This window comes from Neophocaena asiaeorientalis, unplaced genomic scaffold, assembly GCF_003031525.2.
Source record: "Neophocaena asiaeorientalis asiaeorientalis breed wild unplaced genomic scaffold, Neophocaena_asiaeorientalis_V1.1 scaffold233, whole genome shotgun sequence".
NCBI classification, from domain to species: Eukaryota; Metazoa; Chordata; class Mammalia; order Artiodactyla; family Phocoenidae; genus Neophocaena; species Neophocaena asiaeorientalis.
Window position 1 is genome coordinate 777379 of NW_020171811.1, and position 27267 is coordinate 804645.

Genomic DNA, 27267 nt, shown 5'->3' on the forward strand with positions numbered 1-27267 from the left:
AAAAAAAAAAAAAAAAAAAAAAAAAAAAGATATTCCAACCCCAACAGATACTCCATGAACAGAAGTACCACCCAGCTGAACTCAGCTCAGACTGCAGAATTATGAGAAATGATGAAATGTAGTTCTAAGCCACTAAGTTTTGGGGGTGGCTTATTATGCAGCAATAGCAAAATGAAACACCTCTCTAGCTGCATTTCTCACCACTGCCTGCCTCATACTTTGTGCTCCAACAACTCAAAGCAGCTTGTGGCTCCCTGCGTATGCTATGCTGCGTCTCACTTCCATACCTTTTATTCAAGCTATAATCTCTTTTCCCACCTCTCTCCTTTGCCTGGCTAACTCCTGTTCCACATCTGACTCTCTTTTTTTTTGTAGATATCCATGATACCCTAGGCAAATCACATCATTACACTAATGGCATTATACTATAATTATTTATGTATCTGCCTCCCAAACTAGGCTTGAATTCTTTAAGGCTGGGTACTATGTCTCACTCAGCTTTGAGACACCACTTTATATGGAAATGTGCGCAAGTCCCTTAAACTTCTTTAGCTCAGTTTCCCCGTGTCAATTGGGGATAGAATTCAGTTTTCTGTAGCAGAAACCCAACCTCATTGGGTTAACCAAATAATGGTTTATTTTTTCACACAACAAGTCTGAAAGTAGGTTTTCTGGGGCAGAAAGAGTCGCTTTACAATGTCAGAATATCTCAGTTTCCTTCTATAGTCCTCCTTCACCACCCTTAGGATATGGCTGTCCTCCTTATGGTTGCCTCAAGGTCACAACATGGCTGCTCCACCACCAGCCTCATACCCACGTTCCAAGCAGGGAGAAGGAAGGAACAAGGAGAAAGGGGCAATATCCATATAAGGACAGCAACACTTTCCCAGAGATCCCCGGAAGACTTCTACTCAAGTCTCACTAGCCAGAACCAATCACATGGCCATCCACAGCTGCAAGAGTGACATGATAAGATGTTTGCAAAATGATAAATGTCTGCAGTAATTGCCCATGGATCATAAACTTTGAAGTAGAAGCAGTAACTGCTTGGGGTTACCTTTCTGTAAGGAACAAGGAGAGGATGGATGTTGGGTAGCAACTGGTAGTCTCTGTCTCATTCCCCACCTATAGAACAGGATTAGGACCTACCTCACAGAGTTGATGAAATTGAGAGAGAATGTAGGCAAAATACTGTTCTTCGTACCAAGGACACAGTAAGCACTCAATAAAAGCAATGATCTTTCTGCATTTCCAGATGTGGCACTTAATTCAAACATCCAAGGGTTTTCCCTGAAGGGGCAGAGATTTAGTTGGCTCAAGGCAATTGTCCCACTCTGTCTGCAGTGCTTCTGTGGTGAATTTGCTTCTGATGATTAACAAATCTTTTCTCAATAGTCTATTCAACTATTAATAAATCCAAACAGGATTATCATTATGACTCTTCACTTACAACGTGTGACCCAGAAAAAAGCAAAGCTTTTTGTTTGGAGAGACACGCAAGGCAAATGAGCTGTTTTCATTGCTTTGTGGCTACAGAGCTGCATATTTCATTTCTGATTCATGGAAAAATATCTAGCACACAGGAATCAGTGAGATTGGTGAGCAGCCTCAGACCAGGGGAGTTAAGAATAAAGTCTGCAAATTCTTAGTCACTGGGACCTGGAAATGTTAGCAACAGGAAGACTTCTTTTTGCTAGGAAACTGCTCTGTGAATCTACAACTCCCCTTGCTCCACTGGGGTTTTTTGTTTGTTTGTTTAAGCAGTATATCTAAAATTTTCTGTATTGGTTAGGACATTTTTGTTTGCAAGGGAAAAGCATAAAATGGCTTATTAAAAAGTGAATTTATTGCCTTGAGTGACTAAAAAGTCCAAAGTAGAGTTTCAGGCACAGCTGGCTCCAGGTGCTCAGGAATCTCTCCATTTCTCAGGTTCTCCCTCTGTGGTAACAAAACAGGCCCCTTGCAGCTCCTAAATACCAACCACCAGCTCAGCATCCCCAGCAGAAAGAGGATGCCTTTTCCCCAGTGGTTCCTGAAAGACCTCCAAGATTGGACCAACTTGGGTCACATGCTCAGCCCTGAACCAATGACTGTGCTAAGGAAATGTGGTTCTCTTATTGGCTAGTCTGGGTCACATGCCTGAGCCTGGAGCCAATGACTGTGCTAAGGGAATGTGGTTCTCTTATTGGCTAGTCTGGGTCACATGCCTGAGCCTGGAGCCAATGACTGTGCTAAGGGAATGTGGTTCTCTTATTGGCTAGTCTGGGTCACATACCAAGAGCCAGGAGGTGGGGTCAGCCCCATTCAAACCACTCAGGTCAAGAATGGGAGAGAGATGGTCCGCCAGACGATAGTTGGGGTGCTACTGCCAGCAGAGCAGTGTGCCCAGACCGGCCTCACAAAATCTTCTGGAGTTCTGAACAGATTCAGCTTCATTTAGATATTATTGAACGTTAATACCGTAATAATACCAGTGACACTCTTTGCCATCTGTCAAAATCCTCATTTTTCAGGCTCATTTCAAATGTCACCGCAAACAAATCTCCTTAATAAGATTAATTTTCCATCAGCACTTTATTTTCCTCTCACGGCACGGCACGTATCATTTCTTGCCACGGATTATGGTGAGTTACACACCCATTCGTCTCCACTCTAGAGCTGAGCAAGGCATACCTCTCATTCATCACCGACAGCCTGAGGATAAGGGCTTCTGTCTGGCTGTGACCAGGACTTGGAATGAAGAGAATGCAGCATGGTAAGGAGGGGAGAGATCACATGGCCCCCTCCAGGAAGAAAATGCATTCAGGGGGCAAAATTGGATTTTAGAAGTCAGGCTGGCTTTTCTTTCTTAAGTTATACTGGAACCGTATTATTTTTTTTTATTATACATGTGTGGCGAAACCTGGAGTGAAACTGAAAACAGATTCAAACCCTGAGATGGCAGTAGTCTTGGAAATATATCATGTCCTGAATGAATTAGGGCGGCAGACAGTTGTGAGACGCTTTCCTCCCTTCAGTAAACAAAAATGCAAATATCCCAGATGCCTTTTACACCCTCCCCAGGGCTAGCAGCTTATTAATCAGTTCAGAACCTTTCCACGCTGCTCCAATTTTTTACAAGCTGTCTGTTTCCTCTCCTGTCGTTGGTGGCTTAATTCCAGGGACACTCACCTTGGGAGAGAAGGCACCGACATACCAAGATCCTTCCAGAGTCACCCTTGCTTGCAGGCACCTGCAGATTTCCCTTGGATGTTTCCTGTTCAACACAACAGGCTTTAATTATGTGAACGAATATTTGCTCACTATTAAACCATGTTTACCCTCGTAAAAGGCAAACTCCAAAGGACGGGGATTAGGCAAGCCCAGAAGGAGCTGAACATTTATGTAAACATGCTCAGGTTTCCTACCACCTCGCCTTTCCTTCCTGCTCCATCCTTCTGGGCGTTCTGCACGTTGTTCTTCTCATTTGAAGCAAATGATCACAAGTTCTCTTTTTGCAATTTCCACCTACTCCTCGTGGAAGCAGGACTGTGTTCTCCTCCTACAGACACCTCATCTTTCTGTGCAGAAAGATCCTCTGTTGGTTCCTTAACAAAGACTAACTCTTTGTGACCCTAATGGTGCTACAAAGGTACTTCCCTTTCTGTGGCTTCTGGGTCATATTTCTGAACGAAAGGAAGACTGCCTCAGAAAATCTGAGATGTATTGTTTCTCAGTTCTTGTCAAGCATGTCGCATAGTTTGTTCCACTGCCAACTTCTTCCTCATAATTCTGACATGTTGGTTCTGAAACACATTCATTTCCCATAACCGAAAGAGCCCAAGTGGCAGGGGTGAGGGAGGGGACTTTACAATTCAAGAGAGATAAAAATGGAAGCTAGTTGTATGAGACTTCATTTACTACAACAGTGAACACAAGAGTTTCTAATGTATTGTTTTGGGCGGTTGTTAGAGTCCAGTGTTCTTATTTAGAGCTGAGAGATTATGTTAAGGTCCTTTCTCCCCTCCCCCCGCATACATGCACACCAGGCTGCTCACATGCAGGGCTGAGGGGGAGACATCTCAGGAAAGGAAGCAAGAATGAAGTCACACATCTATCAACCAATGGAAAGTGAGCCATTTTATCCACGAAGTAGCTGAAGCAAGCGCGTGTGAGCGCCCTTTCCTCTACAACAGAGCCTGTGCTTGGATCATGAAAAGTCTGACCCACACCAGAAGTTTCAGTACAGTAGACATTTAACAAGGCAAAGCGCATGCCCTTCCTCTTCTCTAAATTAGTTCTGTGATGCTGGTGGAATGAAAGACTTCGGCTTTCAGTACGCATCACTCTGATATAAATAACCACCTCCGAGGGCCTCACACTTGACTTTCTCAGAGCTCAGGTCTTCACTTCCCCCAATGTGTGGTCAAATACACCTGTTCCTCCAAAAAATAGCACACTGACTTCTTCTAAGTAAATTATCCTCAGATATTTCCAAGGCAAGGTCCTCTACCTAGGGGATCGGCTGCACGCACATGCAAGATGCTCCATCGCATTTCTCCAAAGACACTAACCTACAAATACAGACAGGCGATTCTGGAAATCGAAGAAAACCTGCCATACACTGTGATCTTTAATCACTGCCTGTCTGTAGGTATAAATAGTCCAGCTGAAAACGTGCCTGTTCAGACAAGCCTGTGCACACTGCACATGCGTACACGCACGCACGCACACATAATGCCATGTGTCACACACAGTAGAAAATTCCATGCTTTCAGGACAGGCACCAGCCAAATCCTTACATTGTGAAGCTAAGAATGCAAGTGGCAAAATGAGTGATTTCAGGCCACTTTTGACTATATGTTTGGAGCTTGGCCAGCAGAGCAGATTCCAAGCAAACCAGCTCAGGTGGTTCACCGTGGAATGTGCAGTTCACCAGCCTGAAACCAAGCTCTTTGTCAAGCTAGGGGGATGTTTCTTCTCCTCATCCCAGCTCAAGCTCCAGTTCTCTAACGTGTTAACTAAATCCCAAGTAATCCGCCTTCCCAAAAATGTGTAAGGAAAAAGGTTTCAAAGAGGAGGGGCAGACAGAACAAAACCAGCTCATGTCACAAGCAGCTGGAAAGTCTGCGAACAACCAGACAAGCCCATGCTGAGCACCACTAGTTAACAGACACGACAAGGAGCCGATGCGCCACGTCAGGCTAAGGGGGAGAACAGACTGAGTTCAAACACACCTCTCCCCTATGTGACCCTACACCCAACATCCAGCTGGTCAGGAAAATAGTTCCCCTTAAGCGGGCAGCCTTGCTTGAGGAAGTCCTGTCTAAAAACAAAAGCTGACCCTGGGGATTTGTGATAAAGTTCAAATTGGACCCCTTTTTATACTGAGCATGGACTCAGAGCACATGACCTATTTGGGGGCATCTACTCAGATTGAGAGGAGCTGGGGCTTTAGGAGGGAAGAAGCAGCTGTGGTTATCCTAGCCCAAGAACCCAGATTCAGTGTGCATCAGGCTAGCCTGAAGATTCCAGCATGGAATCTTCCTCCTTATTAGACACAAAAGTCCATGAGAACCACACCTTTAAGTTAAATCAATGCACAGTAAATGAATAACTAGTTATTGACCATTTATATGCATGGCATTTGGGGTGGCAACCACTGATATAGAACATTTGCCCCATTTAAGATCTAACTGAGGCGTAAATTAGGGGAAACTATACCAAAGTAAAAAAAAAAATTTTTTTTTAATTTTTGACAGTTTCTTAGCTCTTTGATGTTATCACCTGTCTTGAAATTCAAAAAAAATAAATATTTAAAAATCTAGGCAGCCAATGGTACAATTTTATTCATGCCCTAAGTGTTGGATAATAAATTAGCCTCTGTCTCTCCCCCTCATAAATTCCAGATTGATTAAAAAGCCTAATGTGAAAATCAAAATGAGTATTAAAAGGAAACATGAGAGAGTATTTTACAATCTTGAGATAGGGAAGGACTTTCTAAGCAAGATATAAAACTCAGAAACCATAAAGAAAAAGATTTATAGCATTGACTAAATAAAAATTTTAAACTTTGCGAACTAAAAGTCAATCTAAATAAAGACCAGGAAAAAATATTTACAATAGCTATACAAAGAATTAACATCCAGAATAAACAGAACACATACAAACCACCTAATAATTAACATACAAGGAATAGTCATAGGAAATTCGCAATTAGCCAGTTTGATAGTACTACCTATGACCCCAAAATTCATTCCTAGATATATACACACCACAGAAATGTATGCACATGTATTCTAAAGAACATGCACGAGAATGTTCATAGCATCAATATTTGCTAATAGCTGAAAGGTGGAAAGAACCCAAATGTCCATCAATCAATAAATTGTGGTATATTCACATAATGGAATATAATAAGCAATGTATATTAATATATTACAGCTACGAGCAAGTACGTGGATACTCACAATGTTGAATGAAGGAAGCTAGACCTAAGAGTGCATGTTGTATGATTCCATTTTATGAAGTTCAAAAACAAGCACAACTAATCCATAGGAGGTATATTACAGGATAGTGATTTCTTTGGGGGAGGTGGGGAAAAGGTCTGATAATATTCCAATTTCTCGACCTGGGTGGTGGTTACAAGAAGAGCTCAGGCTGTGTTAATTCTTTCAGTGGTACACTTACGACTTGTGTACTTTTCTGTATTTTTATACTACAAGAAAATGCTCCCCCACATCCAAATGGTCAGCAGGCATATGAAAAGATGCACAATTAACCTGGTAAATCAGATAAATGCAATTTTAAATGACACGGATTTTTCTGCATGTAATGTTAGCAATTTTTTTTTAATTGATAATGTTCAGTGTTGATGAGTATTTTGGTGTCTTTGTAAATTAGAACAGAATTTTTGGGGAGAAGCTTTAGTATTATTTACCCCAAATTCAAATGTGCATGCCTTTTAGTCCAGAAATTCTACCTCTAGGAATATATCCTTCAGAATATTTATGCATAAGCACATAAATTTGGGTCCAAGTATGTTTGCTGTAATATTGTTTGTGATGCTGAAAAATGGCAAACACCTATGTACCCACAATCAGGAAAGAAGGCAGCTGTTAAAGAAAATGAGGGAAGCCTCTATGTACTAACACAGAAAGAACTCCAGGGTACATTGTTAAGTTAAAAAAAAAAAAAAGTAAGTCACAGGACAGAATATATTACATGATCTTGTTTATGTATAAATGACCTGAATGTAAACTTTTAAAACAAACAAAATTTAAAACAAGAAAACAAAACTGGAGTCTGATGTGGCTCATTTATCTAAATATCTTACAAATCCTGTCACAAAAGAAACTTAACTTCTCTCTGGAGATAGAATGCACCGTATAAGAATTCCCTGGAACCGTCTGGCTGTTTCCTGGGACAGATCCTGAGAAGCCTGCACCACGACAGCGAAGAACTGTTTCTTGTTCCACAGACTCCTGGAGGAGCCTCAGTGTCTCAGAAATGCCAGCTCCCACACAGGCCTGAGCAACAGCACATGGAGTCTCTCCAGCCCTTTGTGCTTCCCAAGCACTTTTCAATAATTAACTAATCTGCCTAAAGGGCGGGGTGGGTGTGGCTCCAACAGACTGCATTCCCGTCAGACGCAGTCCTCTGGAACGCAAGGGCATCCCTTAGCAACGGCTGTTCCTCAGCCCCTGCCCTTCCTCAGCCCCCAAACTCAGGGGAGGCGAGGGGGGGCCTTCAAGGGCAACTGGGGGGCACCAGAAGGCATCTTCTCCAGGAAGAGTTATACTATACCCTCCCGGCCCCATCTCCACCTATGGAGGAGGAACATTGCCACACGCAGCAGGAGGAATAACATCTTAGTACTGTCAGTTTCAAGTCTCCCATTTTTTGCTCAAGGATCCTGCGAACAACAGAAAAATGTATAGATCCTTTCAATTTCTTATTGTACAAATAAATAGCAGGAGCCGTCTCTGTTACCATATTTTCAAATGGCTGGCATCTGGAGCGAAGGTTTCCAGCCTCTGGAATTCAACAAACCATTAAAATTTCACAATCTGGGGGGGGAACCCAACAAAGAATTGCTCATTTTTATTTTACCCAAGTACAGACATTTTAAAAAAACAACCTGGCTCTTGCTACCATAAATGAGTGGGCACCTCAATACCAAAACAATGTGATCATGACAATCTCAGATTTTAAAAGCAGCATTTTAAGTTTAATACACTTAGATCCATGAAAAACACGTACTCCTCATAGACTGGTGAGCATTTCCTCACAGAATGGCATCAGTCCCCTTGGAAAGAGTTGACAGAGAGTAAATCCTAAATTCCCAAACCTGTCTATGCCTGAGAAAGACAAGAAGGCATTTCAAAGAAAATACAGACTCCAGGTTCCCACCCCATATTTACCACATCAGCCTCTCAGTTCTTCAAGAATGGGGCCCTGGTATGTGTATTGTTTTTAAAAAAGGTTTTTTTTTAAACTATGATAAAATATTCATAATATAAAATTTACCACTTAAACCATTTTTATGTGTACAAGTTAGTGGCACTAATACACTCACAGCATTGTGCCATCATCACTACTATCCATTCTGAAACATTTTAATCATCGCAAACAGGAACTCTGCAAGGGTTTAAAAATAACTCTCCATTCCTCCCTCCCCCTGCCCCGCCCAGCTCCTGGTAATCTCTATTCTACTTTCCAGGTACCACGTATAAATTGAATCATATGATATTTGTCATTTTGTTATTTTACTTAGCATAATATTTTCAAGGTTCATTTACGTTATAACATGTATTAGAATTTCATTCCTCTTTATGGCTAAACAATATCCATTGTATGTATAAAGCACATTTTCTTTATCCATTCATCTCTTGGTAAAACAGTTGGGTTGTTTCTATTTTTCAGCTACTGTGAATGGTATACAAGTTTCTGGTTCAGTGCTTGCTTTCAGTTATTTTGGGTATATACCAAGGAGTGGAATTGCTGGGTCCCATGTAATGCTGTTTAACTTTTTGAAGAACCATTAAACTGGTTTCCACAACAGCGCACCTTTTTACATTCCCATCAGCTATGCACGAGAGTTCCAATTTCTCTACAATTATGTCAACACTTGTTATTTTGTTTGTTTTTTCATTTTGAGTTTTTGCTTGTTTTTTGTTGTGTTTTATTTCGTTTTGTTTTGGGTAATAGCCATCCTAAGGGGTGTGGAGTGGTATCTCTTTGTGGTTTTGATTTGCATTTTCCTCACGACTAACGATCTTCATGCATCTTTTCATGTGCTTATTGGCCATATGTATATCTTCTTTGGAGAAATGTCTGTTCAAGTCCTTTGCCCATTTTATTTTTTAAAATACATCATTTAATGCGCCCATTTTAAAATTAGGTTTTGTTTTGATTTTTTGCTGAGTTATAGGAGTTTTTAATATACTCTGAATATTAACTCCTTATCAGGCTTGCAAATATTTCTCCCATGCTGTGGGTTGTCCTTTTACTCTCTTAAGAATGTCCTTTGATGCAATAAAGTTTTTAATTTTGTTGAAGTCCAGTCTGTCTATTTTTTCTTTTCTTGCCTGTGCTTTTGGTGTCATATCCAAGAAATCATAACCAAGTCCAATGTTATGAAAATTTTCTCCTGTGTTTTCTTCTAAGAGTTTTATAGTTTAGCTCTTAAGTTTAGGTCTTTGTTCCTAAACAAAATGGATTTTTGTATATAGTATAAGGAAAGTGTCCAATTTCTTTCTTTTGCATGTGGATATCTAGTTTTCCCCGTTCCATTTGTTGAAAAGATTGTCCTTTCTCTATCACGTGGTCTTAGCACCCTTGTCAAAGATCATTTGATCACATATACAAGGGTTTGTTTCTAGGATCTCTATTCTATCCCACTGGTCTATATGTCCATCCTTATGCCAGTACCACACTGCTTTGATTATTGTAGCTTTGTAGTAAGCTTTGAAATCAGAAAGTGTGAGATCTCCAAGTCTGTTCTTCTTTTGAAACGTTGTTTTGACTATTCCAGGTCCTTTGAGATTCCATATGAATTTTAAAATAGATTTTTCTATTCTGGAAAAAAAAAACTGCTGTTGGGATTTTGAAAGAGATTGCATTGAATGTGTAGAGCAATTTGGGCAATATTTTCCTTTTAACAATATAAAGTCTTCCAGTACATGAACTCAGGATGTCTTTCCATTTATTTAAGTGTTCTTTAATTTCTTTCAGCAATGATTTGTAATTTTCAATGTTCAAGTATTTAGCCTCCTTGATTAAAAATTTATTCCTGAGTACTATATTCTTTTTGACACCCTGATAAATGGAATGATTTTCTTAATATCCATTTCAGATTTTTCATTGCTAGTGTATAGAAATGTAACTGATTTTTTGTATGTTATTTTGTATCCTGCAACTGCTACATTTTTAAAATTAACTCTAGCTGTTGTGTGTGTGTGTGTGTGTGTGTGTGTGTGTGTGTGTAATCCTTAGGATTTTTTACATAAAAGATTCTGTTGTCTGTGAACAGAGATAATTTTACTCTTTTCTTTCCAATTTGGATGCCTTTTTTCCTATTGCCCAATTTCTCTGGCTAGAACTTCCAATATTATGTTGAAGGAAGCAGACACCCTTCTTTTTTTCCTAATCTTAAGTGAAAACCTCTCAGTCTTTCACCATTGAGTAGGATATTAGCTGAGGATTTTTCATATATGGCCTTTATAATGTTGAGGAAGTTTCCTTCTGTTTCTAGTTTTGTCATTGAGTGTTGAATTTGTCAAATGGTTTTCTGCATCAATTGAAATGATTCTGTGGGGTTTTTTCTTTATTGTATTAATGTGGTATATTATAGTGATTGATTTTTTAAAATTATTTATTTTGAATTTTTGAAATTTATTTATTTTTTATACAGCAGGTTCTTATTAGTTATGTTTTATACATATTAGTGTATATATGTCAATCCCCATCTCCCAGTTCATCCCACTACCATCAACCGCCCCCCCCCCCCCCCCTGCCAACCGGCCACTTCCCCTCTTGGTGTCTATATGTTTGTTCTTATAGTGATTGATTTTTAAATGCTGAACTATCCTTGCATTCCATGAATAAATTCTATTTGGTCACGGTATATAATCCTTTTAATATGTCACTGAATTTGATTTGCTAGTATTTTTTTTTTTTTATCTATATTCTTAATGGGTCCTGGTCTATAGTTTTCTTTCCTTGTTGTGTCTTTTACTGGCTTTGGTATCAGGGTAATGCTGGCCTCATAGAATGAGTTAAGAAGTGTTCCCTTCTGTTCAATTTTTGGGAAGATTTTGAGAAAGAGTAATGTTAATGCTTCTTTAAATTTTTGGTAGAATTCTCCAATAAAGCTATCTAGTCCTGGAATGTGTATTTCTTTTTTTTTTAATTTATTTTGTTGAAGTATAGTTGATTTACAATGTTTTGTTAATTTCTGCTGTACAGAAAAGTGATTCAGTTATACACATTTACATTCTTTTTCATATTCTTTTCCATTATGGTTTATCACAGGACATTGAATATAGTTCCGTGTGCTATACAGTAGGACTTTGTTGTTTTGGAATGTGTATTTCTAAACCAACTTCCCCCTCTTCCCTGCTCCCATGTTTCTGATATACAGTTGGGTTTGGGACTAACTACCCCAAATACCCAATTTGAACACTCTTGGATATAACTCTTGATAAATTAGTCACATTATATTTTTTAAAAGAGAGGAAAAGCTTTGGGTAAGAATTGTACTCAAGCTACCCAGCTCCGGAAGTGCCCACAGGAGGGAAAGAGAAGGATACAGGGGTGAGTGAGCCTCTGAGAACAAGGAGAGTATTGACAACCTCAGGAGGAACCGGGTGCCTGGTGTACAGCTTCCACCCTTCACCTGAGTGCAGCTGTTTCCGTCCAGATAGCTTCTCCCCACAGCTTTACCTGGCCTGTAACCACTAGAGCTCTGGGCACCTGCTTAGTCTGAGAGGTGGTGAAGGGAGGAGGTGTTATGTACAAAATGTGACTCACAGGAGTCAGACCGCCAGGGGGTCAGGTCCTTCTCTGAGCTCTAATGGGCCAAGCGGATGGTGCTGCAGCAGGAAGGGGAAGCTTCTTGGCACAAATTGATTAACGTGAGGTTATTCTCACTAAATGTTTCTGAAGCTTGTGCACAAAGATTATGGACAATGGAAAAGTGTCATAAAACTTGTAATCAGACAGAAAAGCTATTTTCTGCAGGTCCCTTTGCCTTTTAACCTCAATCTCTCTTCTCCCCACCCCATCTTTCCTCAGGCACCAGGCTACATTTCCAGTAAAAACTTGCTTGGCCACTTGTGTAGAAAGAGGATTTAATATTTGAATACTCAACGGACTGGTTCTCCTTGGGAGCAAGTAGCCAAGTAAATATCCAAGCCAGAACAAGGGAAGGAACAAAATGGCACCAAGTCCAAATGAGAAGTGCCTCAGTCATCCTGCAACACCCTGGATGCCCCCAGTGAACAACATCCTCTCTCCGGGTGAGTCATGGCCTCCACACCCAGCAGGGTGTAGACACACTGCACTGAAATAAAATAGTAAGACTAACTCAAGCAGGTAAAACACTCCCTTGCTGTCAGTTTGATAAAATGTTCAATCCTGCTTCAAGAATGGAAGACAGAAGGAGGGTTTTCAACAATACCAGGTTTTATATAATCCCACTAGAACTAGGGATCTGCAGTAAGGCTTGAAAATGTGTAGTCCCACAGATATTTCCATCTATAAACACAAAAGTGCATGGAAGCTCTGAAAAAAGTTTTTGTTTTGTTTTAAGGGGAGGGGAACTTCTATAGTGCTCTAGACCTTGAATAGATGATAAAAGACAATTTGGAAGATCTGAGTTTCCTCTTCAAAATCCAAGATGTAAATGCACACTTAAACTATTCCTATTTCTACTTTTTTTCCCCCTTACACCTTATACCCTTGAAATAGAGAAGAGAAAGTGATAATAGCACCCCAGCTATGCAGAACTGGCTCAAGAGACCAAAGGCCTAAAAGAGATTGTAACGTTAGCAAGAAAGCCTGTGATTAAACGTCACTTAAACCTAATGCTCAAATATTCTAAGCTACGATTACGTCAGAAGCATTATTTCTCAAGATGGAAGGACTAGTGAAAAACCTTATGGGCCTGCAAAGGTGTAAACTTACCCACAAGGCTGAAGTAGCCTAAGCTCTGATCTTTTTTTTTTTTCTAAGCTCTGATCTTGATGAGCATAGAAGTTCCTCTGCCCCCTCATTATTGGTAGAAAACGTCCCAAATAAACTTACACCAGGTCATTTTATCATTATCATGATGATTATTGTCAGTAAACACTTATTAGGCATCCAGTTGCCAGCACTATCCTAACCAGACCAATTTCGACTTCCCTGAATCATTACTTGGTGAACATATCCATGGGCATTGCTTCATCACTGTTCTGGACTTACACTCTTTGCAATTTCTATATAGATATGTGCTGCTTTTGACACAAGCTTTCTTTGTAAGTAGACACTAAAATACAGGCTTATAATTAGCTCTCTAGGGAGGCAAAAGTGTGTGGTAGAGCAGAGCTTAGCAGGAGAGAAGCCAAGGCAGGTATTGAAGAAACACGGCACGGAAGATGCATAGTACAAAGGTTATTTGAAGTGTGGGCAATACCACTAAAGTAGGGGAAGAAAACAGAGTCCTATCACTGCAGACTTTTCTAGTTATTATTTCCACACATATTAGCACGTGGTTCTGAAAGTGTACTTGTGCTTTATCCAACCCCATCCAATCTTGGAAACCTACAGTGGGCTGGAATGTAAGACACATAATCCTGGACAGACCACAGCTCCATGTGGGCAGCATTGTGTCTAATCAAGCCCATGTCTCCAGTCCTGGGGCCAACACCTTGCCCCATGATGGGCTCTCAGTTCCTGTTTCTTTTTTTGTTTTCTTTTTCTTTTCTTTCCTTATCTTCTTTCCTTCCTCCCTTCCTTCCTTCTTTCCTCCCTCCCTCTCCCTCTCCTTCCCCTCCTCCCTCCCTCTTCCTTCCTTCCTTCCTTCCTTTCCTTCTTGAAGTGTGTATTTTATTCATCCCTTGGCATCTTGAAATTGCCATCTCCCCCCACTACCCCACCATTGATTTCAAGGTGACAAAGGAACTGGTGATAAGTCTGAAATGTTTTACCTCTTAAATACATCACAAACCATAGCTGCCAAATCATCTATTGAAGAAAACGTAGGTCACATCATTCACTGTCTGGTGATCACTCTTCTCCAGGTAGATGGTTTGCTGCCATCATCATGACAGGAAGCAGTCCTGTGCAGGTGCTAAGTCGCCCCCCTCAGACTCTCCCCTGGGATCGCTCTTTCAGCCCATGAGGCATTTTGACGGGTGTCTCTCCTCCGTGCTCAGTGCCGTTACCAGGCGTCAGATACTTGAACATCAACCCCCAGTTCTTTCGAACCATGGCAGTACCAACCCAGTGCCCATGATGATGGGATCCCCTCTGGTTACGGCTCATGAGATCATTTCTTTAAGAACTGCTCGTTGGAGACGTCTGCCTTAAACGGTGGGGTTCCCAAATGTGCAGTTCTCCTCAATAGCAAGGTTGTAATCGGCACCCTTCCCATCTTTTGGCCTCTCCCGTTGCGGAGCACAGGATCCGGACGCGCAGGCCCAGCGGCCATGGCTCACGGGCCCAGCCGCTCCGTGGTATGTGGGATCTTCCCGGACCGGGGCACAAACCCGCGTCCCCTGCATCGGCAGGCGGACTTTCAACCACTGCGCCACCAGGGAAGCCCACCCTTCCCATCTTTGTAGGTGCTGGTCACTGTCCTCATCCAGCCTTGCTCGCCCCATGAATTCCGGACAAGTCAGTACTCCATCCCATCGCTGACGCCCCACCCGGCCACGGAAATGATGTGGTTTATGTAGGCCTTGTCATGGTATTCAGCATAGATGCCTCCAGTGTAGTTAGACCTCTTTTCTGTTGCCATCGTACCGCCTCTGATGGGACCGTTTGTGTAGATTTCCACCATCACCTTTTCCCTCCCGGAGACCAAGCCATAGTCGCCAACTTTCCAAAGGGTGTAGTTCTGGATGACACGGCGCTCTTTGAATTCGGTGCAGGTTCCGCACTGGTTAAACTTGTCACACTCTTGGTCCTTGGCCTGGTCGTTGTTGCGGGCCTCGTCGGGGATGCGGAGCAGGCGGGCGTGCTCCCACCCCTGCAGGTGGTCGCCCGCCTCCCAGGAGCCGGCGTTGCCGCCGTCGATGATGTGCTGAAGGCCACGCCCCCTTGCGCTTGTTGGGGCTCCGGTCGGCCGTGGCGCTGGTGCCGCCGTCCTGGGGGATGTGCTGCCTCCTGGTGACCCTGGCGTAGTTGACCCCATCCGCGTTGCGCCAGTCCCAGCTCTTGGGCACATCCGATGGGGACAGATACTCACGAGGCCGGGGGTATGTCTTGCGCCCCGACTGGGTGAGCTGTTTCCCGCGCAGGGGCTGACAGCCCGGGCGGAAGTGGAAACCGGCCTGCGCCGCTCCACCAACAGCAAGAGCAGGCAGAGCGGCGGCGGCGGCCTTAACGACGCCATGGCCCCCGCGCCGGTGCGATCGGACCCCCATTTCTTGTTTCTTGAATCACATCCTTCCAGAACTCCCCATTTGTTACTTTCTTAGCCATTTGACATCTAAATCTAAGACTAGAAGTGAACTCTAAACCCTCATGTCTCTAAATTTCAAGCGCCCTGCCGTGGTACATAGAACCAGCCTCGATGCAGGGGTAGAAAGGATGCTCGTCGACTTCTGCTGTGCCTGGTCTAAGCTTGGCTTACCTCAGATAGAGTTCTGGCTGCCTTCTTTTCTAAAGGTTCCTGCCTTTCCTGAGAACTCAGAGAGGTAACATCCACACCAGGACTTAGGCACTGGGCCCTACCACTGTCCACCCTTTGTAACTATTTTTCTCATTTTGTACCAACTCTTCTTGCTACTCTCCTTCATGTATTTGGAAACTGTCTCTCGCCAGTTTCACTCAGATGACCTACTAAACTGTTTTCTCTGCTCAGGTTATTAAAATAGAAGTTACAATGGACTTGAGTCTTGGTTAAGCTTTAAGTTTGCTGCCATCCGTTAACAGTCTACGCTGGTCTAAGTAATGAACACAGATGTGCCCCTGGAGTAGCTAAAGGCTATGCCGAGAAAATAATATGCTCTCCAGGAGCATGTCTTCTTCCCCTAAAATGCATGAGGTTGTGTCTGCACCAAAGATAGAGCAAGGTTTTCAGGGCACAGATCTAATGGGGAGGATGACATTCAGTAAAACTGCCTTTAGCGCAAACTCACAATTCTATCCAGTTCTCCTCACACCTTGTTTCCTCATAAAATTAGGCAAATATTAATAGCCGCAGAATTTTGGTAATTACACAGTGTTTCATACTGCATCGTATAACAGTATGATTTCCAAGTCAGCTTGAGTACACTATTGTATTCCCTGCAGAACCCCAGAGCATAAGGGAGGATCCATATGATTCCCAGGTGTCAAGCAAGTGACAATTTGCCTGGCTCTGCTCTGGAAAGGCTTTTATAAAATCAGTAAATAAACTAGAAAGTATAGAATTCTATATTTACTATAGTGAAGTATAGAATATACTATACCTTTGTATAGTATACTATAGAATTTTGGTAACTATAGAATACGCAAAGATAAAATTCAAAAGCTGCTAAAACCTGCTCAGAGGATGTTAAAGTACAGAAAAACAAGTCAACGGCTTTTATATGATGAAGAAATCGCTGCGTTCATTATTGATTCCCTCTTCCAAAAACAAAAGCCACATTTCTAAGTTCAGTGGCAGGAGAGAAAAAACTCATCTCTTCCTGTCATTCCCAGAAGTAGTGCTGGAGAAAATATAACCACCCAGGCGTGTCATTACTACACTGAGAAGGGTACACCCACAGGTGAAGCGGATCCCCAGCCGGGTGTAAGAGGTAATGAGCAGAGCTCTAGTTTGTAGGGAAGCATAAATCACAGAACCTTGTACTTCAGAAACTGCTACATTGTAACCAAAGAGCTGATAATTATGTCAATGAACATTCTGCCTTCTCTTTACTATACTCATCTGTTTGCTTACAAAACTAAAACTTATAGATGTTCTTCCCAAAGGCCATATATTTCTGAAAAATGCAGAAAGTTTCACTAAAAAGAGAATACTAGTTTGAAGGAAGCATTTTATTTTCATAATGTTTTTGTTAACATGTGTTCATTATCTTTATATGAAATGGGTTATTCAGTTAATTATTTTTATAAAATTAAAATACCATATGTGAGAGGGAAAGTGCAGTTAAGAAAGCAAAACTGCAAATTGTGGTAAAAGTAGCTGGTGGTGATGGTAAATTTTAGCCCACTAGAAAAGGGGGTCTTTTGACCCCCTCTCAGCCAGCCTTTATCAGGCACTCTATGTGCCAAACAGACACCATGCCAGATGCTTTAGGAATACAGGAAGGCAGTATGACAAATGGTCTATGCCCTCAAGGCATTTTTAGTTTAATTGGAATGAACAGTGGTATGTAGATATAGATACAAAAATCAACAATTCTAGGACATGAGCTGTGCAGTGGTTAAAAGTACAGACCTGGAACCAGGTCACCTCAGTTTGAATCCCAGCTCTACCACTCAAGGCCAGGATTAGAGTGAGACACCTTGGGCACAAAATTTACAAGGGTGCCAAAAACTTGGTGATCGAGATAAATAATATTTTAAAAAATCAAAATTAATACAAAATAGCAAAAGTTTAAATACAGATAGGCTCCAACAGTCTTGTGTCAAGTATAGTGGAGTCCAAAGCAAAAGAAAAAAATGTGTGTCCCTACATAGATGTTTCATTGTATTTTTTTTTTTTTTTTTTTTTTTTTTTGGATTTTTCTGGGACATTGATGTGGTTGAGGAAATATTGAAAATGAAAAAGTAGGTGTATTAAAAATCACATTCAGTTTCAATATTTTATTTTTACTCAAAATAGAATTTATTCTGATTTTACTTTCCTGGCTTTCGAGGAAGCAAACTCATCACTTACTAGCTTTGTAAACCTGAGTTTCTTAACCTCTCTGTGTCTTAGTTTCATCCTCTATAAAAATGGTAGGGCAAACAGTGCCACCTCACAGGGTTGTTGTGAAGGTTGAAAGAGTTATTACGTTATAAGCACTTAGAACAGCACGCTGTCCAAATTCTCTCCGAGGTACACCTTTGTTATCACTGTATCTTTATTATATAGACAATGAAAGTTTTAGAAGATCAGAGATAAGAGATCAGCTCTAGCTGAGACGATTGGTCACTCATTATCTGATCTATCACTGCACAGGAACATATGCTCCATGGGGGCTTGCTCACCACCTTATACTTGGGTCCACGATAGGCACTTGATACATATTGTTTCACTGGACAGATGACAATCAGAAAGTTCTTTACAAAGAAGATGGAATTTGAGTGGTTGGCCTTCATTAAATGATAGGAATAAAATTGCAGGTGATGAGGGAAGGTATGATGATATTAAGTGTGCTGAGTTTGAGTTACTAGCAATATATGCAACTGGAAATATCCACCAGTCATATGGAAATGTGAGGTTAGCACCTGGAAGAAAGAACCAAAGTGTAAAGTTGGGCATGATTCACATGGTTGTGATAGGAGCATCACATGAGTAGATGCCCTCTCTAGAGGAGCAGGTGTGTACAGGGCATAGCAAAGAGCAAAGGACCAAGATGTGGAGACAATGACCGGATGAGTCTGACGAGGAGCTGGGGAAGACATCTTAGAATTCAGGATGACTCTCAAGAAGTAGTAGCCTCCACATCGTATAACATCTCCCTGACTCCTAACACATCTCTGAAATAAGTGAAAATGATCTGGATTAGATCCTTAAAGGTGCTCGCTAAAAATTATTTTGTGTCTTCCAAAAGCTGATGAAAGTTCAAATGAAACATTTAGCAGTTAATAGCATAGGGAATTCCCTGGCAGTCCACTGGTTAGGACTCCGTGTTCTCACTGCTGGGGGCCCAGGTTCAATCCCTGATTGGGGAACTAAAATTGAGGCCAAAACTAAAAGGCAGTTAATAGAGCATTGTTAACATCATATATTTACTTCTAACTACATTCCAGAAAACATATTTACAAGCCATTTATTAGCTCATGGGGGATAAGCTGGCATGATATACACTGCTGGTCACCCGACTAAACCTATCCCTTCCTCTCTTGAGAAAACCCAAATTTGGTCCCCATGGCCAGGTGCCACGGAAAGGGCACCATGGTCAAGCCCTGAGGCGGTGTTCTCGATTCAATTCTAGCCAGTGAGACATGAGAAAAAATCTGCTGGGTAGGGGCATAGTTCTGGGAGAAATTCTCTTGCTAATAAGGAATGACAGGCAAGAAGTAACCATTCCTTCCCTCTGACTCTGGAAATCCTGCTGGGATTCAGTGCTTAGAAGTGCTTCAGCTGTCTTGGGACCATAAAGGAGGAGCCGATGCCTAGAGGGTGGCAGAGAGGGAAGTTGGTTAGAACCTAGGTCTACCATGATGTCACTGAGCCACTGGATTAACCAATTCTAGAACCAACCCATCTCTGGCCTTTTAAATGGAACAATAAATCCCCCTAATGTTTAAGCCCATTTGCATCAGAGTTTCTGTGACTCAAAGTCAATCATGGTTATGGGTTTAAGAAGACCTGACCTTCCCTCATCTAGTGATTCATCATTTTTACCAGAATCCAGTTTTCACATGTGTGGGATGAATTAGACCTGTAAATTCCCAAAATGTGGATCCTTTGCTTCTTGGAATCAGCATCTATAATGAATAAAAGATTTTAGCATATGCTTGTTTTACATGTATCAGTAAATTACTAGGCTCACACACCAACAGAGATACCTCACCTAAGCTGCCTTGGCACTCAAGATTGGAGACTATAATAATAAGTGGACTCTATTCAGAGAAGCAGCTGGGACAAGGGGCTCAGTAAGAAGCTTGATTGTGGATTACATGCTCTTTCATTTGTTACACAAATATTTGTTTCCAGCTGGAGTAGAAGTCCCATATTAATTAGAGCTAGAATTGCTGACTTGATTTACAGAATGTAGACAAGAAATACTCCTCATTCCTTACTCTAAAAAGTTAGAGGGGTAAAGGAGGGAGTGACATTATTCATACCAGAATAGCTTAGAGATGAGGTTGCATCACTTATGAAACTTTAAGGAATCAAAGAAGATAGTGACACCAAATACAAAGCCAATTAACCCTTCTATTTGGCAGCTGATAGCATTTCAGCACTTCCGTTTTCTTTTTCCCCTCATTAATTTTAAATGCTATTGACAAGACTTTTCTTTAACCTATTAATTTGTTTTTATTCCCCTCCCACCCCATGCAATGACTCCTCTCTCCCTTCTACCATTTGAGCAAAGGATGCTTGCGGCAGAGCATAAGGCACAAGTTGCCTGCAATATATTTTCCTTCTTTTGTTTTCAAAAGCTTAAGCCATTGATTAATTTGTGGGGTGCGTGTATGGTAGGGGGGTTGGGGGGACCTGTAAAGGAAACATGAAGAAAGTGGAATGTTCGTCAAACTAAAAGATTCCAGGAGACAGGAGGCGAGGACAGAGGTCTATGGGCCCCTCACGCATCAGGGCACAGAGCCATCTCCATAATAGTGCCCTAAGGAGGTGACCAAATGTTCAAATGCTCAGCTTTATAATACACCTAAAGAGATAGAACTCTAGGCAGTAGCCTTGCCAAAGGTCCCCAGGCTTCAAGTGCCACAGGGGTAAAAAACAGAGCCAGTAGGTTTGAAGGGACTGTACTTGCCAGGGCAGTGGGTGTCTCAGAGGACACCAATACAGTCCAGGGACTGAAGACCAGAGGGCCTTCCCCTGTATCTTGGCACTATGAGACCCGGGGCTTCCAAACAACCCTTGGGGTGAGGAGGCTCTGGGGGGCAGTCAGGTATACCTGTGGGTACATTTCCTTTTTGCTGTGTAGGAAAAGGTGAGGTTGAAATTAAGTTGATTTAAATACATGAAAAAACTCAGTATCCCTTGCCACCTAGGTGTGCGGCCTGGGAGTCACACCTGCAAACATTGACTGTTTAGGGCCCTTACTCAGTGAAATTCCTCTCTACATTAAGTTAGTTGTGTCCACTTTGGTAACATGCCAGAAACCCTTGACTCTAGACTTGTCTTAAAATCTCTAAGTACAGCGGCTCTCACGTGGAGGGGCACAGCACACGTGGTGCCAGACCATTCTAGGTAGAGACCAACTAGCAGCACCAGAAACACCTCTTTGCATTTGAGGACCGGAACATCAGATGGCCCGATCTAATGCTTGATTGCAAGCAACAGAAGACAGCCGTGCTCACTTTTTCTCAGCTGGAGTGTATTGGGAGGATATTGAAGAGGTCATAGGATGAATGGGAGGGCTGGAGGCCAAGGCTCAGGAAACGGGCTGGACACCAAGAGAGGATGGGCAGTAGGGACCACAGCCAAGGTCATGCCACAGGACTGTCTGCCCCTGTTAGTACTCCACTGTTGGCCACAGCACAACATCATCGCCACAAGTGGTTTCTGAACAATCTTTGAATCTTTGCTTCACTCCCTTGATATTCAATGTCCCAGAGAGGAGGGTCTGACTGGCTGAGACTGGTTCCTACCCTGAATGTCTGGGGTAGGGAGGGGGGATCACTCTTGATACAGGGTGGAGCACTACACCTTGACACACAATGTGGCATTGCCTCCAGATGGAAAGGGAGATGCTGAGCAGAAAACAAACTAGCCCATGGTCCACTACATTCCCAGCCACTTAGGGAGAACAAAAGGGTGTTAAAGTTTTGTAAGCTCTGGCTTTAAATGAGCTATCTTGGAAATATATTTGCCTTATTTCCTGGAATCTAGCCCTGTAAAAGCTTTACGCAGGCTCGTAATTTCACTCCCAGATCAACTTGCAACCCATGACCCTGATTGCTGCCCAGTACTTGGCCCTGGATCGCTTCTCCTGTTGATTTTAGATTACTATAGCAATTCCTCGGCTCAGGGACAGAGAGACCTGCCAAGCACCCACATTCAGAACAACATTTTCACTTTATCTCTCCCCTCTTACCTCTACCCTAATGCACATGAGTCCTGTTGGCTACCTGGTAAAGTTAAGAGGGAGGATAAGCTTAAGGACTATAGAATTAGAAAGTATTTTCATCTCCCTACTTAGAAGCAGAACTAAATTCTCAGAAAAATAGGAACATGGCCTGTTTTTTAGGCACTTCAGAGTCAGGAAAACAGTATCCTCGATACATCCAACAGTAAATAAGACACTAACTGTGTTTGAAGATTCAGGAGAAAACAGAAAACACTTGATAAAAACGGGAAGGAAGGGAGGGGAGGGATAAATTAGGAGGTTGGGATTAACATATACACACTACTATATATAAAATAGGTAACCAACAAGGACCCACTGTATAGTACGAGGAACTATACTCAATATTTTGTAACAAATCTATAAGGGAAGAGAGTCTGAAGAAGAATATATATTTATAACTGAATTGCTGTGCTGTACACCTGAAACTAACACGATATTGTAAAGCAACTCTACTTCAATTTAAAAAACAAAACAAAAAAACAGGAAGGAAGATGCACACACACAGGAGGAAGAGTCTGTCCAAAGGGTCATGACAATGGCTGGGGACATAGCGTCCCCACATCTATGATTGCTCCTGGCTGCTTCGCCAGCTTTGGGCCGGCGGACATAGTGAGCAGACAAAGCCTCTGTTAGAGGTCAAGACCTCTCTCACATCTGTCAGCGCTGGAGGGCAAAAGCCTCAGGATCTGTGTCTGACCAAAGAATCTCCTTTTTTCAACCTGTTTTCAAGAGGTTCATTATGATGTGAGAGGGGAACACACCCTCTGGAAAGGGAAAAATTAAGTGAGGTCTAAGGGCACTGTTCAAAACTACAGCTACGCTACACACCTACAGTGAGCACTACAAAGTCTTTGAAAGTATTTATAAGCCGTGAATACCAATGCTTAACGGATGCTAATTCATTGATTTTCTTTTAAAAAGAAAAGCTGGGAAATTTTAAGTGAAGGCAAAATCTTTCCAATGCTTCCTGTTCTAATTTTCCTTAACTTTTTCACTCGGTTCACTCTGTATGTGAGGGTCTTGTGTTGTCGGTTGGGCTGAAGGGAGGGCTAAGTCACCCCAGACTGTGCTTCCCTCCACCTTCCCCAACCTGTGTGTAACTGAGTGTGCCTATTAGCAGGGCCTTGAGAGCCACAGCACCAGTGGCCCCAAAGTTGCCCACTGGCCAAAAATGAACAGGTTCTAGCCAGCCCTCCCTCAGGTTTGGACAGCTGCTTTGTACCTAGCCCTGAGGTGGGGTGGGAAGTCCGGACAAGATGAGGCAAGCTTTTGCCGAGTTCTGTGGATGAATGGGGGCAGGGAGCCTGCTCTGGGCTTACTCCACGTTAGGCTCCCAAGCGGGAAACCCAGGGCAAATGTAGAGTCCTGAAGGAAAATAGAGCAAGTCTGAAAATTCTAAGGGCTCCACTGAGACACAGAAGCCTGTATGTCCTCCCCGCCCCCTTTCGTCATGGCTGATCACTCTGCTAAAGGAGATTCTGCCTCATGCAACAGCAAGTATGTTAAAACAGGAGGAAAGTGAAACAATGTGCGGCTGATTTTTCATCCCAGGTGAAGCCAAAGTATATAGCAATTATAAATATTATATATATATAAAATATAAATAAAATATCTAATATTGAAGTTCCTCACAGCATTTTCTTAAATATGCACTGAAGGTCATGGAATGAGGTTTTTGTGTGACCCACATTTATTTCTTTCCATTTCTTAGCTGTCACACTCATCCCACAATAAAAGGCTTTCTAGCGTATTGTTACTTCAGGAACACTAACGTTTCTCAGGGGACCTTCCTACCCCAAGGAGTTTTTACTCCATCTCCAAAGAAGATAGAACAATCTCAAACAGTGAGTCAATTTATGGGCTTAGTTAAGATATAAATTACTCGGCCATCAATCAGATCTGCATAGATTTGCTATATTAGACCAAGGTGCACATCTGAGGGCAAGCCTTCAGCTGGTCAGAAATTCCCAGGGTGAGTTTTACAAGCAGTGCTGGGACCCTCATGCCTCCATGGCTTTTGTTGTAATTTGTTGTCTCTCTTTTTTTTTTTTTTGTGGTACGCGGGCCTCTCACTGTTGTGGCATCTCCCGTTGCGGAGCACAGGCTCCGGTCGCGCAGGCTCAGCGGCCATGGCTCACGGGCCCAGCCGCTCCGCGGCATGTGGGATCTTCCCAGACCGGGGCACGAACCCGCGTCCCCTGCATCGGCAAGCGGACTCTCAACCACTGCGCCACCAGGGAAGCCCAGTTGTTGTCTCTTCATCATGATGTTATGAGGTTCAGAAGGAAGTGAAAAATGACTTCGATTCCAAAATGGAAATGTAATATATGAGTTCAACAAGATCTAGGTACACTACATATTTTAATTTATAAAGATGCTCCCAAACTTTACCAGCGTTCCCTTCCTGCTCAGCAGATCACCTAGCCTCCTGCTTCATAAAGAAGGGAAAGGGCATCAGGAGTGATATCTCCCTCCATTTCTCTCCTTTCTACTTCCTAACTTGCATTTTCACTCACCTCCTTCTTTCTAGCTGAAGGAATGTGTACCCCCCTCCAAGACCCACATGGTGCTTCTGATAGTATCCCCACCACCTGGACACCTCAAACCATCAACAGCCCCCATCCTCTTCCTTCTTCATTTTCTCCCTTGTCAGTAATTCCCCCTCTCCCTCTTCTCCCTGAGAAACATGGTCAACGCTCTCCATCCTAAAAAACCTCTTAGTACTACTTCTCACCTTCTCTCTGCCAATCTCCTTGAATCCACTGTCTTCCTGTCTCTTCACCTGCCACTCATACCACACTGATTGCCCTTAATACTAGCTTTTTTCCCACTTGCACTTTCTCCTTTGGATGTTTACATCTATTCTCATGGAGTCACATATTACTTAAAAACAGATAATTCCAAAGATCTACCTTTAGCCTTGAAGTCTTGTCTGAGTTCCAAACCATTTCTAAGTGCATACTGGTCATATCCACCTGGGTGTACCAGAGGCACCTTAAGAAATAAGTCTAAATCCAAACTCATCCACTGTCTCATCTCTTCTCAAACCCACACCCCCAGAAAATGCCTGAATTTTATCTACCTGAGTTATTTCCAAATATCAGAAATTCTAGTACTTTCCTGATGGTCCAGTGGCTAAGACGCTGCGCTCCCAATGCAGGGGGCCCAGGTTCGATCCCTGGTCAGGGAACTAGATCCCACATGCCGCAACGAAGATCCCGCACGAAGCAACAAAGATCCCACGTGCCACAATTAAGACCCGGTGCTACCAAATAAATATTTTTTTTAAAAAAAGAAAGAAATTCTATAAACAAGAAAAGACTACATATGTTAAATAATCCCAAAGATATAGAGGAATACGGGGGAAATCTGTGACACCCATAAAAACAAACAAGCAAAACACTAAAGAATAACCTAAAGGATTATTGAATAAAGAACCCCCCAGATTGACATATATACACTAATTTGTATAAAATAGATAACTAATAATAACCTACTGTATAAAAAAATAAAAAATATATATACTACCATAGTAAAAAAAAATTTAATAGCAATTCATATGCACATTTTTGTGGTATTGCTTGCATTTCTGTATCTGATTCTTTCTGGAGGAGTTTAAAGGTTAACTTGATAGTTTAAATTTTGTTGATAGATTTCCTTTATGCTATAAAGGCAATACTTTGTGTGTTTATGCTTGGATGCAATCTGGAATAAAATGAAGTAATTTTAAGCTCTCCCCCCAAAAATACATGAATTACAAAAAAAAAAGAAACCCCCAAAGGAATATGGACAAATATATTAGAATAGTGAATTAATATGGTATCTTAGAGACAACTGGTGAAGACGAGACATCTAATAATTAAGAAGTCATTAACTGATGGTACTTGCTTGGATTTAATTTGCTTAGGCCTACCATTTCCAATTGAAAAGATCAAAGGACATCGTTACATGGAATATGGTATTATTGTTGGCAAAGTGGATTTGCCTGCCGAATCTGCCCAGCACAGCAGGAACATGTGCTTCTAGAAGAAAAGTAAATGTGATTTGTAGCTTTCCATGCTCACTTACGGTAAGAGCAGACACCATAGTAAGCAAGCCCTAGAAGTACCAGGGGGAAAAGCCAGCAGGAGAAGATGGGTGTCAAAAATCTTTACTTACTCCATGTGCAAACAAAGTTACACACGTCACAAATGACAGTCACTTTCTACAAGTGACTCCGAGATATAAGAGAACTGGATTCTCATCAATATTCACCAGTCCCCAGCTCTAACGTGTACATTATTCAGTGACCTTTGGCAAATGATTTAAATTTTCTGAGACGATTTCCAGACCTAAAAAAGGACTGTCACACAGTTGCAAAATCACTCGACAAAATCAAGCTCCAGCTCAAGCAAGATAGTTAAGTGTTTGAAATTCACAGTCCTGCCAACTGACTTGTAGAATGTTCGAATATAACTTTCCACTTGCCAAAAAATGGAATCATGTTAGCTTACACTTCTAGGAAATGTCAGATGAGGCTATTTGGAAAATCCACCTGCTGTGCCTAAGCCTGAAGCTGAAACAATAAATGGTCCATTTTTCTCTGGAAGTTGAATTCTACTGAATTAATCTTGTTACAAGATGAAAGCCTGAAAGTAAATATGATGAATCACTCCTCCTACCACGCCTGTGTGTGGTGCTAGCACGGCTCCCCGCTTTCTCCCCAACACGGCTCCAGTCAGGAGCCAAGCATCTGAAGCAAAGTGTGATCAACAGATGCTCGTTTCCATAATTGGCACTTTTCCAGTAGCCAACCCCAAATTTAATTAGCCACTTATCTGAAGCAGAAAAGGATTTCTAAAGCATTCTAGTAACCTGTGCTCGTTCTTTCCTCTGGTCCATACCCCAGCCCCATGTGCCTCCTCACCCAGAAGCCTTTGAACCATGCATATCAAGAACAGGATGTGTGCTAATTCTTAACGTAAATAAACAACTCTCAAAAATGTCCTTGAGATTGTCCTACTAGAGAGAATAATATTCCATTGAACTGAAGACCACATATGGTACGTAGGAAGGACAGTAGAGATGAGGCTGCACACGTAACTCAGTGCCAGCACATCAGCACTTCACCTGGGTTAGCTCA

General features: G+C 42.0%; 1 long non-coding RNA gene and 1 pseudogene across 3 annotated transcripts in view; both read right to left on the minus strand.

Moving 5' to 3' along the window:
- Positions 1-4515, minus strand: part of LOC112390808 (uncharacterized) — a 20645-nt gene extending 16130 nt beyond the window's left edge. For 2 of the 3 annotated variants that reach the window (XR_003001359.1, XR_003001345.1), the window contains exon 1: positions 3172-4515. This is a non-coding gene — a long non-coding RNA (uncharacterized LOC112390808). The remainder of the gene's footprint in view (positions 1-3171) is intronic. The other variant, XR_003001349.1, reaches the window with a different exon arrangement.
- A 10034-nt stretch (positions 4516-14549) lies between these two features.
- On the minus strand, positions 14550-15580 carry LOC112391913 (cathepsin Z-like; annotated as a pseudogene).
- Positions 15581-27267: the final 11687 nt, after the last annotated feature.